Source organism: Crassostrea angulata, chromosome 8 (assembly GCF_025612915.1).
Source record: "Crassostrea angulata isolate pt1a10 chromosome 8, ASM2561291v2, whole genome shotgun sequence".
Classification (NCBI taxonomy): domain Eukaryota; kingdom Metazoa; phylum Mollusca; class Bivalvia; order Ostreida; family Ostreidae; genus Magallana; species Magallana angulata.
This window is the reverse complement of record NC_069118.1, coordinates 35,486,356-35,500,152: the sequence shown is the minus strand read 5'-3', so window position 1 is coordinate 35,500,152 and position 13,797 is coordinate 35,486,356. Positions and strand designations below refer to the sequence as shown.

The 13,797-nt window shown below is 33.2% G+C and overlaps 1 protein-coding gene across 6 annotated transcripts in view; it reads right to left on the bottom strand.

Annotated features, from left to right (window-relative positions):
* The window catches only part of LOC128158169 (plexin-B-like), a 342,553-nt gene that overhangs the window by 313,448 nt on the left and 15,308 nt on the right, over window positions 1-13,797 (bottom strand). For 3 of the 6 annotated variants that reach the window (XM_052820920.1, XM_052820925.1, XM_052820924.1), the window contains exon 1: window positions 8,690-9,015. The exons of 2 other annotated variants lie outside the window; for them this stretch is intronic. The gene's annotated coding sequence lies outside the window, so the exon portion shown is untranslated. Of the gene's footprint in view, window positions 1-8,249; window positions 8,375-8,689; window positions 9,016-13,797 lie in introns of those variants that run through there. One more of the 6 variants, XM_052820922.1, reaches the window with a different exon arrangement.

The window sequence follows — 13,797 nt, the reverse complement described above, 5'->3', positions numbered from 1 at the left end:
TATCACTTTTTGACAATTTTAATGAAAATACACATACCTTTTAAAGAAGTACAATTGAATACTATGTTACTTTGAAAACAGGGCTGTTTTTGCTTCTTCCAGTGCCAGTTTCTAACATTGCAAGTTATAATATAGTAGACTAATTCTTTCTGAACAATTAGGTCTTTTAGCGTTTTAATTATTACGATACCATAATTTTCAACAACCTACATAGGCCCACAGGCATTGACGGTCACCTGAGTATCACTCAATATATGGACCTTTAAGTGAGTTTCATCTTTGTATTTTATGCTTTATTTTACATTCTAAACACTAATTCAAGAGTTCACTGACTGACACTGAAATTTAATTCATGTTCAATATTATAAACCTATTTACTGGCTATGAGGATGATAGCAAGTTTATTGTCCCCCAAGACAGCAACTATTTCATAAGGTGAAGCCGACAGTAATAGTTGCTGTCGAGGGAGACAAATAAACCTGATCAGTAAATAGGTATTTATTATACCGAAGAAACATTTATTTGTCTGCGATAAAAAATTCCTTGATGATAAACAAATTTTAGAGTTATCGGACTTTGAATTTAATGTAGCAATCGGATTACGTCAAGGTGTTCTGAGTTTATAAAAGAGAGAAATGGAATACCGCTGGTGAATAGTTTCAATGACTTTTCATTATGGGCAGATAGCACGGAACTATTTCACGGTTAGGGTCTAAACCCCTGACCTAGTAAGGGGCCATGAATTTCATTACTTAGGTAGAGGGCTTCATGAACATCATAATCATGCATTTTGTTTTTCTAAATTATATACCCGTATGGGAGTATAGAGAAGATTTTTCTAAGATATATCTTCACTTTATGGCCATATCAGTCCAATCCTAGGGTCTGAATCCCTGGCCATGAATTTCAAAGTTTTGGTATATTGCTTGACGAACATTTACTCCATGCATTTAGTTTTTTCCAAAACGTGTGATCATGGAGAAGATGATTTTTGAAAACTTAAGTGTTTTTTGCAAATTTGCCCCCACCCATGAGGCCCCAGGGGCGATAAGGTTATGTTTTATAATTTAGATTTCTTTTATCTTAGAGATGCTTTAAATCAAAGATGGTAACAATTAGTCTAGTAGTTTTCAAAAAGAAGTTATGTAAAATTGTTAAGAGACGATGCATGAGGGATGCTGCATGATTATGGACAAATACCAACTGCAATACCTGTCACCCGAGTCACTAAGTTGACATTAAATTCAGGGACTGCACTAAATAAATATGATGATGTGCGACTCAAATTCCCATATAAGAATAATTGGCTAAATCTTCTATCAAACGTATTGGTGTATAGTTACATTACTTTTACTTACTCTTTAAGTGACATTTTATTTAAAAAGAAATGACTTGAAAAAATATTCCGATCAGGTTCGGTATTTTTGTACTACTTATAAATGTATAAACTTTCAGAAAATTATTAAGAACTATATATGATATGAGTTAAATTTTGCCCCCATAATTTGCTACTTTTAAAAGTGTTTTGGGTACAATAAAATGTTTTGTTATTTTTTAGAAGAGTTGATATAAAATATATTTTTCACATATTTTTTTTATTTATTTGCACTCACTTGCAGTATATGACATCAGAAGTGAGGCTATTTCTATAATTCAATCAAAATCAGTCAAAAATTGACGTTTATCTCATCTTTTTACGAATGGGAAATATAGAGCGCATGCTTGAACAAGGTAAAAAAAATTGTCACTTATTAGTCTTCGCTAGATACATCTCTGATAAAAATATTTTGTTTGTTCAAGCATGCGCTCTATGTTTTCTGAAAGAAAAACTGCTTGAAAACAAGCTGTTTTATGCAAAAATGGCGGGAAAAGGTTGTCTTTACAATGCCATATTTCTAAATTGTGGGCACTTGAATCAAAATGAACATTAAGTAAAAACATCACATATATATATATATCTGTACAAAGAATTACAGTAAAATGGTGATATTCATATTAAGGGGCCATTTTAGGCCCATACTATGTATAGTCCTTTCTCCATGAAATAAATCTATAATTATTTCATTAATAATTACGTATAACCCATACAGATTTACATCGCAACATATTACGGGTTTCAGCCTTCTATACTATTATGCATGCATATTTACTGGGGAAAAAAAACACATGCAATGCCTGCGAAGATTCTCCTGGTCAAGTTTATTGATAGAACTTCTCCCAGGTATTAATTGTACAAAGTTTTTAAAATAACCACAATTATTATTTTGTAAGCATGCATTTTGCATGCTTATTAAAGAGTTGCTACAACCTAAATTCACAATTGTATGTGAGGCCCTTCAGGGGTTATTTGACATATTTATGTCTGTTCATTTTAAAATGAACCTAAATTGGTAAACCATTATTAATTTATCGAGAAAGTGGTGATGTGTTCCATTTAGAGAGTCCCTTTTACCTCATATACCGTGATGCCCGTAGTCGGACAAAGATCTTGTAGTTTTCAGCAAGTGTCAATTACTGTCAATCAAAATCTGGGGGGTACAAATCAATGATATAAAATTATTTCCGTTTGTACGATCCTCAAATTTCCGGAAGTTCATAATTACATTAATTAGGTATGTGAAAGGGATTTCTATGTATTTCAACTGTTACAATCAACGTTATTTCTTATTTCCTAATGATAAAATGGTTGAATCTTAAGTCATTCACACGTGTTTTCAGCTGTACTGTCTCTTTAATGATTAATTTATTAATCTTTTAAAAAGAAAGATATAAATATAACAATAAAATCCATTCTTGATGATCCATATGGGCTTTGAAGTGATCATTGCAAAAACAAGAGGCCAATAGGCCTTAACGGTTACCTGAGTACCATAGCCCATACACAAACTTGTCAAGGTGTCTCATATTTGCATTTAATTAAGTTTTATTCTGGAGTAAAAAAATTATACCATAATGTCGCGTGTATGACACACACTTTTTTTCTGCCCAAATTTGATCAAAAGTGGGGGGTGTATGTCATACATAGGACTAAAATGTTACCCCATTTTTTCAAGCCATGATTCTTGATACCACGGGAGTAGTGACTGCTGATATAGCGTGTTATGCAAGTTGTATGAGTGTATACTAAATTTACTACATCAGAAATACCTTATTCTTAGTTTTATTTCCATGTATTGAAATATTTATCCTCTCTCAATTCTATTTCTTGCATCAAACAAAGTTTAAATATCGCTAGTGTATTCGCCATTATGTAAGCAGCCACTTGTTGACTCAGTGCTTGGTCAATGTTTGTTTAACAATTTCTGGTGTCAGAAGCATGCACCTGTCTTGTGTCGGACTTCACAAGGTGTTTTCAAGTGCATGTAGATAAGCAATTTTTCTGATTTTATTCAACTTGATTACTTCATGTCCAGTTATGCAGTTAAACGTTATTCCGTTACTTAAACACTGCTAAAAATACATCGATCATTTGTACAACTTGATAATGACGATTTACGACATACATACGTTTCTTCACAATGTTTATTTAACAACAATCAAAAATTTTGATAATAATTAATCAATTTAATCTTTTCTTTTGAGGTTGTTTTGGTTTTATTACTTTAAAGCATTAAGCTCCGTTGCCATTCTTCTCTACGTATGATGATCTTCAACTTCTCCGCTGTTGTACAAGACACTCTTGTTTTCATCGTCTGTGCTATGTTCCAATCACAAAATTAAAGAAATTGCGCATGGATTACAAAATAATCACGAAACATTGATAGTTTTGGGGGGAATGGCGGCCATTGATTTTGTCATTTTTTGGGTATGTGTTATACATAGGACCTGTTGTTTTTTCACCATTTTTTGGTCAACTTTAGGGGTGCGTATTATACACAAGTGCATATCATATACGATACTTTACCGTCATACAGTAATGACGACCACCTTCCTGCCTGAAATCTATTAGAAAATACTATGAAACCTATAATTTTAGCAAAAAACTTATAAAGATCATAATAGAGTACATGACCTGATATTGAAAAGGTACAAGAAAGTAGATGAAAATAATTTTCCCATATTTGTTAACTTTCAAGATAGGTTTAATGTGTATTTCAGATAAACTAAAACAAGGTGCTAGTAGACATGTTTTATTAAACAAAAACCTCCCATTCCCCATCCCCATGGGCGGACAGATACTCTCCCTGTGGGCATTTAAACAAAAATACATACAAGAGAACAGCATTATGACATTAAAATATCTCAATTCCGATTTTTCATCCTCTTTTCAACAACAACATACCATCTGGTATTTATACCAAAAACATTTTACATGTACTGTTTATCAGTGATTTTGGTTCGCCAATTAATATTTTACTATTTTGAGTCTATTTATTTATATAAAGACATCAAAAGCTGTTTTTGTTTTAATCAATAAAAATACTTGCATAGTTTTTTTATCATACAACTTCTTAATTACATTATATTTAATGATTAATAACTTCATTATGAATAAGCAAGGGAAGATATCTCTATTATGAAGAAGTAAGGGAAGATAACTCAATTAACTTTCACAATATCTTAACTTTGATACACGGCTTCATTCTTTCGCTTCTCTAAATACACATGTATGTGAATTACCAGGGTATCTCATTTCTTTCATTGAAATTCTTGAGCAGAATAAAATACAAGACAAATATACCCCCCTCTCCAAGCCATAACACTTGCCTCATGTGTGCATTTAACACCTGATTGGAGTGAATGAGTGGTGCTGGTCATTTGAGACTAGTGCATGTATTATTATGTGGACATCGACCCCTGCACTTCCCAAGGGTCAATTGTAAATTTTTGACTTCTGCACTTCCCAGAGTCAAGGTATTAAACCTGTGAACTTTGAACTTTGAGTGAACTTTGAATGAACTTTGAACTTTGTTTGAATTTGTTGAATTATGTGAACTGCATATATGATGTTACTTGATGAGTTGAATTTTGAAATTTGGGGCATGCCCTTTGTCATTTATGGCGGCCCATTACCCTTAAACAGCCGTGCCCAATCATCACCAGATTTGAAATAAAATTAAAGAAAATTGAAAATGTTTTACAATTTTTGTTTTGCCACGCACTTTTTTGAGATAATTTAAAAGATGAAAGCTTAATGGGTTTTTTCTTCTAAATATGCATTCAGTTTTTTATTCCGTGTCAGTAGACCTTTTTTAAAACATTCTCTATTCATTAACACTAAATGACCATGCTTTTAGCCACACCCTGCATTAATGACCAAGTAGGTGTTAATTAGGTATAGCGCTTGGAGATACACAGCGACTTCGAGGTATCAAGAGTAAAACACTACATCAGTAGATTATAAACAACAGGACTGCAATTTGACTTTAAGGGATCAAGGGTTTTGAGAGATCAAGAGTTCGAGAAATCAAGAGTAAATTTGCTTAGTTAATAGGGAAAAGAGTCTTAGACTCACTTCGAGCAATCATGAACTTAGAGCGATCGAAGTTCGAGCCATCGAGAGTTACCGGTACTTGTAAATTTAGGAATTTAAGATCTGCCTTTTCACTTTTCAACTGCTTAAAATCAGAAATATCTTGCATATACATGTATTAGGAAAATTGGCATGAACATGATAAATGCTTGTCATGATGAAGACTGTAAAATTGTATGATTAATCACATGCCTAAACCTATTGTTTATAAATTTATATCAACAAGAATTCTATGATGTATCCTTACAGGTACTTTTACTGACTGGACACTCTCCTATTGACCTAGGTTACACAAAGTAACCTGATACATTATGCTTATAACAGGCTTGGGGTAATGCTAAATGTAATGGTAATGCATTGCAATGCATTACATGTTTTCAAAGTAATGCTAGTAATGTGTAATGCCTCAAAATTAGCATTACAAGTAATGCTAATGTAATGCATTACTTTCCAAAATCTAGTGTAATGCTGGCATTACATGGCATTACTTTGCATTACTATGCATATTTATGCATGTTCACTTTAAAAAATGTGATGAATAAATGAATAGTTGAAATTAAATTTGATTAAATTTATTTTTAAAGAAGAAAGAAATAATTCTAATTAAGAAAAAGTGTTTTAATTGTACATGTTTTATTAAAAAAGGTTTTTTAAAATTCATTTTTGAATTGTTTATATTACTAAAGATAACAGCACAATTTCAAATCATTTTTAAGAGTGTTGTTATTAAGAGTTTTTAATCATTTAAACAATTTACTCCAATTAGTTTGCACTTCAATAAGAAATGTGTCAACAACACACTATGCCCCCAGGATAATCTAAGTATCAAAACAATCTATTGTTATAAGAAGTGCTAAACACCCCAATCCCCTTCCCTTCGCAATATGTCACAATAGAATAGGAGACAGACATGCACCTTTAAAAGCCAAATGAATGCACTGTCCATCCATGATGAAAATCAATATCACTTCCAATATTATAACCCATTTGAAAATAATCTTACTTATCTTCTCTCTCTTTCTCTGTCTCTCTCTCTCTCTCTCTCTCTCTCTCTCTCTCTCTCTCTCTCTCCTGTATATTAATTACACTTTACATTAGTTTGGACTGATAGAAAATACAAGATTTATGTATTTAATCTATTATTGCACTTAATATATCCTAAGATAAAGATCGTCAAACAGTATTTTCCAGTCCAAGCTTTGACTGCTCCTGCAAAACATTTATTTAGTATAGCCCGGAAGATGGATGCATTTAAAAGATGAACCCTTTGAAACTTCGATCAGAAAGTGCAACAGCAATCTTTTGTCTTAAAGTGTCCTCCGTAAAAAGAAATACGATTAAAATAAATTAAGAAATATAACTGGGAAAAATCACCTGTTTATAAATTAATAAAATTAAGTGTCCAAAATTATAAAGATTTGTGTAATCTGGGGATATATCTATATTTAGCTTTTAAAAACAGCAATATTATTTCATAAATTGTTTTTTGTTACGCATGTTATCCTGTGTCTCTATTTCATAATTATCTGATATTGTATCATGCCAAATGTCTATAAATATCATTTTACTTATGTAATATGTTGTTCATATTGCCACAATATGATTATATATTGAGCAAATAAAGAATGACTCTTGTTTATTCATTGAATTTGAACCTGATACTGAGCATGAAGCTGTAGATATGTTAAAGAGTGTTGTATATTTGAAACATTTGCAAAAACTCTTTATTAGCTTTACTTTTAAAAAAAAAGTAATGGTAATGGTAATGCATTACTTTACTCATGTAATGGTAATGTAATGCATTACTTCAAGAAAATCAAGTAATGGTAATTTAATGCCCAGATTCATGAAGTAATGGTAATGTAATGCATTACTTTACAATGTAATTCGCCCCAAGCCTGGCTTATAATAAGAAAATAATTACATTGAACAGTTTGAAAAAAAATTGGTTGTATATTCATGAGGTCTGAGGAGAAAGAAAAAGTGGGGGTAGGATATTATGATTACCTTTTCATCTTTGGTTTAAGAAATCTAAGATTTTCTTGATAAAATTTAAGTTTACATGTATTAAAATTAACATACCAAGTTTCCTGACTTTCAAAAACCTAGAGTATACAGAGAGGACTCAAAATGAACTGAATTATCTGAAGAGGGGGGGGGGGGGGGGAAGTGCAAAGGTTTAGAGGAGGTAGTTAAACTACTTGATTTAATAACATAGCACTTGACATACATTCATAAAAAAGATAATTAGTACAAATACATGAATAGGAACACGATATATATACCATAATGGGTTACACCACATGCAAGTGGACAAGCATCAATTTCTATTTGGGTAAATACTGATATACACACTGTTTAATTCATTGTAAGTGAATAAAAGAGCTAAGAAAGTAAAACATGATAAGAAATTCCAGAAGGAGACAGCTGTTGTGAAACACAACCTGTTATGAATGTAGTATTTAACAAGGTGAGGGCTGTTTAAAACAGGAAAACACATGCAGCAATAATTTAGTTCTTTCACAAAATCCAGTCATTCTAAGAACTACATTTTTAAACTGTTGTCCTATGGCTCCTATAAAATACCCAGGTTTTTATTAATTTCAATTATAGATTTGGCCCTCTTCTGATCGGTTGGAGGGGGCACATATTTGAACATGCACTTCAACGTTGATTTGACAATTGGTATGCTTCTCCATGTTGATTTGACAATTGGTATGCTTCCATGTTGATTTGACAATTGGTATGCTTACTTTTCTTGAGATCATATCCTTACTTTTCTTGAGATTGGAATTTTTTACAGATATTTTCCCACTTTGACTCCCTGATGTACGTAGCATGTATGTTTTTGGTCTCCCTTCATAACCCCATAAATACACATCAATATTTTACAGCTGATAGCAACCAGAAATCTCCAGTATCTATTAATTATGGATGACTAAAGCATCTAGTATCCTGGATGAACAATGACCATCATGAACAGGAAGCTGACAACAGAATGTATACTGAACATATAAAAAACTCTAGCTAAAGCATAATTATTGAAGGTATCTGTCCACACTATTTACAAATATTAACATGTTACTCTAAAAATAAAAGAATTGATATATCGGCACAGAATTTAAGTGATCTCTGATATCTCATAATATCATATTCTGTAATACATATACATTGTATATACATGTACATATGTCGATAACTTATATCCACACTTACATAAATTCATTGGAGATGAATTTCACCATGGAATCTTTCACAAGTAAGTGATCATAAACTGCTGTAAATAAACTTCTTACTCTAGTCTCCCTCAAAATAGCTCATTCATCTCTTAACATCTCCAACTGCAAAGTTCGATATTTTTCCTCATTAGTGGAAAACAGCAGGTTAGAACGAAGATAGATTCCCTCTGTAACTATGATCTAAATCCATTGTATCCAACCATTAAATTGGCATGAAATAATTTTCTATTTCTTATACACAACAATTACATGCACTGTAATCCTTTAGAAAGCTGGTAAATAATCTTTCCTCAATCAGGACTGCAGATGGAGAGGCTCCATAGGGGGCACTTAAGTAGTTTCAACAACAGAGGCCCTCACATGGGAAACAAAAAGTCTTAGTTTACTGAAGTTTGAGTTCAGCTTCTTTTTTTAAGCTTAGAATTAAATGAATTTTGCTCATTCCTACTACAAATAAATTGTGGAACTTGCAATAATCCATGATATAATTATTGAATCAAAATAATCAAGGTTTATTCACAAAACAATTCTGCTAAACAGCTAATACACTACCTTCGGCATATGCTATGGCATTGATAAACAACTAAGTATCTATAAATAAACTCCTAAGTTATATCATTTCAAAATAAGATTAGGGGTATGAAAAACTGCATAAAGAAACATATTGGCAAATGTATTTATTTTTTCCTTATATATTCCATTTTTTTGCCAGTTTTTTGTTACTATTCAATAGTGACAACATCAATTTCCTAAGGTGCAGCATAGTGAAATAGTTACTGGAATGGTTAATATCAAACTCATAGACTCACTTAATATATGAATCTTTACTGATTTTCTATAACATACTGTAGACTGGCAAATAATCACGATGGTTTTAATTTCACTATGTTCACAATTTAATATTTTCCCGCGAAATCAAACCCATCGTGAATACTATCATTAGTTTTCAAAAATGTTTTAATGCTTATATTTTGATAAATTAATTTTCAGGCAGCGTAAAATTAAAACCATTGCGATTGGTACTTTAATAGAAATCGTGAAATTTTAACACCATGGAATTAAAATGGCTTACAGTACATTGTATTACAGTACAGCTGTGATATTTTGGAGAGAGGGCTTTCAACTAAACAATTAGCAATAAACAATAAAACTGACAGCAGCTGAGGAAGGTAAAGGAAAGAATATCAAACGGAAACAGAGCTAGGACTATATATGTGTTGAGATTACATACTAGAAAAAAAATCAAAATACAGGTAAACATTATAGTAAATTAAATGTGACTGTCAGACCGGTTCGAATACCGGCGCCAGATAGCTCAGTTGGTAGAGCACCTGACTAGAGATTCAGGGGGCCCGGGTTCGAAACCCAGTCTGGTCCGTCATTATTTCTCCCATCCCGTTACATTTGGTGCCGTGACCAACCCCTGGAACTGACAGGTGAACTCCTGCCAGGGGAAGAGCCTGGGGTGATCTTCAGGGACGAAGATCATTTAAGGGGGGAGGAATGTGACGGTCAGACTGGTTCGAATACCAGCGCCAGATAGCTTAGTTGGTAGAGCACCTGACATGAGATTCAGGGGGCCCGGGTTCGAAACCCGGTCTGGTCCGTCATTATTTCTCCCATCCCGTTACATATGATAATGGCCTAATGAACATTTTTGGAATCTCAAACACCCAACAGTGGTTCTTCCCAAAAAGATCAAAAGCATTGGACAGCAATCCATCAATGATGTCCCCCTTTTGTTGTCAGGTATTACTATGAAATACATGTATCTTGAGATTACATACTAGAAAAAAAATCAAAATACAGGTAAACATTATAGTAAATTAAATGTGACGGTCAGACCGGTTTGAATACCAGCGCCAGATAGCTCAGTTGGTAGACCACCTGACTAGAGAATTCAGGGGGCCCGGGTTCGAATCCCGGTCTGGTCCGTCATTATTTCTCCCATCCCGTTACATATAAAGTCAATACTTCATTAAAAATACAACTTTACATCCTCTTCTTTCTCGACGATTTACTACTTTGAAATTTAATTACTGTTTATCATGTAAGAAATGAAAAATATGGATTTGAAATGAACATTTAACACATATCTGTTACAGTTCACAAAACATATATTTTTTTTATTTGTATCTGTGAAGCTTAAGTATCTTAAATTTATCCATTACTTTCAAAACTAGTACTCACATTGGAAACAACAAATGTATAATAAACCGGAATCATTGTGTGTTCTATACAGTAAGTTCCTTTTAAACTTTGTATCTCAATCATGCTACATTGTTATTGTAGTGTAGATAAACAAGAGATGTTTGTGAAACACTTACTGGTATGCCCCCCTCCCTTGGAAACATCCACAAAGAAAATGAATAGAAACTGCAAATATTTGGAATTTTTTTAAGTCCAAGGGGCATACCTCTGTCAAAAACTGCTCTATCATACACAAAATCAAATTGACCTTGATATTATTTAGATAAACCTGTATACTAAATTTCATATCAATATATGCAATCTCTGTGTAGAAAATGAGTGAAAATTGCAAAAAACTGGAATTTTTCTACGTCCAGCCATAACTCTGTCGAAAATTGCTTGATCATACCCAATATCGAACTTCAGCTCAGACCTAAATATTATCATGATAAACCTGTATACCAAATTTCATCTCAATATGTTTATCCTCTTTGAAGAAAATGAGCGGAACCTGCAAATAACTAGAATTTTTCTACATCCAAGGGACATAACTCCGTTGAAAATGGCTTAATTGTACCCAATATCAAATTTGATCTAGATATTATCATGATAAACTAGTATACCAAATTTCATTTCAATATGTTTATCCTCTGCGAAGAAAATGAGCAGAAACTGCAAAAAACTGGAATTTTTCTACTTCCAAGGGCCATAACTCTGTCAAAAATGGTTTGATCATACCCAATAGCGAACTTGACCTAGATATTATCATGATAAACCTGTATACCAAATTTCATATCAATATGTTCATTGTAAACAGACAGCCATGCTATGGCCTTGAATTGCTAGTACAGAGGGTTCCGCTTAATCTGATAGTCTGTTTGTCAAGCAAAAATTATCAGATTAAACGATTATCAGATTAACCAGTATTACATATTGGTCATTATTACCTAATCAAATGGTTTTTCTTGTTTTATTACAGATTAAATATTTTCGTCTATTTTGTATGTGTATACAGGTTTGAAAGTGATCTATTGAACTGCCTGTCAATAGACTGCGATCTATTAGACCGCCGGTCAATAGACTGCGATCTATTAGACCGGCAACGTATTTTAGGAAAAAAAGTTAAATTGCTACAAGATTAAACTTTATCATGCTTATTTTACTATTGTTCTTAAAATTTATCTTTTAGGTCATCTTAGTATTGATTAACAATGACCTGAATGCATAATGGTATGAAAGCCTGTAATTTATAAATGTGAACACAAAATACTTAAAACGGAATTAGGTAATAAAACAATTATTTAATGCCTGAACAGTCAATAGACCAGAATTTTTTTCCCTTGGTGCAGGGAACAGCTCAGTATGAACTATTGCCCTTGGCCATTGGCCTCAGGCAATAGATCAAACTGAGCTGTTCCCTGCACCAAGGGAAAAATATTCGGGTCTACTGACTGCTCAAGCATTAAATAATTGTAAACTATGATACTTATGTATACCTCGGTACTGCATACTGAATTGTGGTAATGATAACTAACAGAATGAACTCTGTGACTCTTGTAGCACTGCGTAGTATTCCTAAATGTTTATGAGAAGAAGATTTTTGAAGATTACTCTATATATTCATATGTTAAATTTGATCCCCCCCCAAAATGTGCCCCCACCCTACCCTTGGGGATCATGATTTTCACAACTTTGAATCTACACTACCTGAGGATGCTTCCACACAAGTATCGGCTTTCCTGGCTGATTAGTTTCTGAGAAGAAGATGTTTAAAAAGTTACCCTGTACATGTATATTCCTATGTTAAAAACTTTGACCCCCCAGTGTGGCCCCACCCTTCCCCCAGGAGTCTTGATTTTCACAACTTTGAATCTACACTACCTGAGGATACTTCCACACAAGTTTCAGCTTTCCTGGCTCATGAGTTTATGAGAAGAAGATTTTTAAAGATTTACACTGTATATTCCTATGTTAAACTTCGACCCCCATTGTGGCCCAACCCTACCCCCGGGGGTCATGATTTTCACAACTTTGAATCTACACTACCTGAGGATACTTCCACACAAGTTTCAGCTTTCCTGGCTCATGAGTTTATGAGAAGAAGATTTTTAAAGATTTACTCTGTATATTCGTGTGTTAAACTTCGACCCCCATTGTGGCCCAACCCTACCCCCGGGGGTCATGATTTTCACAACTTTGAATCTTCACTACCTGAGGATACTTTCACACAAGTTTCAGCTTTCATGGCTGATTAGTTTCTGAGAAGAAGATTTTTAAAGATTTACTATATATATTCCTATGTAAAACTTTGACCCTCCATTGTGGCCCCACCCTATCTCCAGGGATCATGATTTGAAGGGTGTGATCCTTAATTTTCACAACTTTTTTCCTAAGAATGATTTGTGTCAAGTTTGTTTGATATTGGGCCAGTGGTTCTGGAGAAGATGTTGAAAATGTGAAAGGTTTACAGACAGACGGACAGACAGATGGACAAACAAACGGATGACAGACAAAAAATGTGATCAGAAGTTCACTTGAGCTTTCAACTAAGGTGAGCTAATGAATAGAAACTGCAGATAAGTTGAATTTTTCTAAATTCAAGGGGCATAACTGTCGAAAATTGCTTGATCGTTCTCAAAATCGAACTTGACCTAGATATTATTATGATAAATCAGTATACTAAATCTCATTTCAATATGTACAACCTCTGTCAAGAAAAAGAACAGAAAATGCAAATAATTTGAATTTTTTTTAGTCCAAGGGGCAAAACTGTAAAAAATTGCTCAATTGTATCCAAAATCGAACTTGACCTAGATATTATTATAATAAATCTGTATACCAATTTTCATCTCATTAAGTGCAACCTCTGCTCTGCCAGGAAAATGAACGGAAACT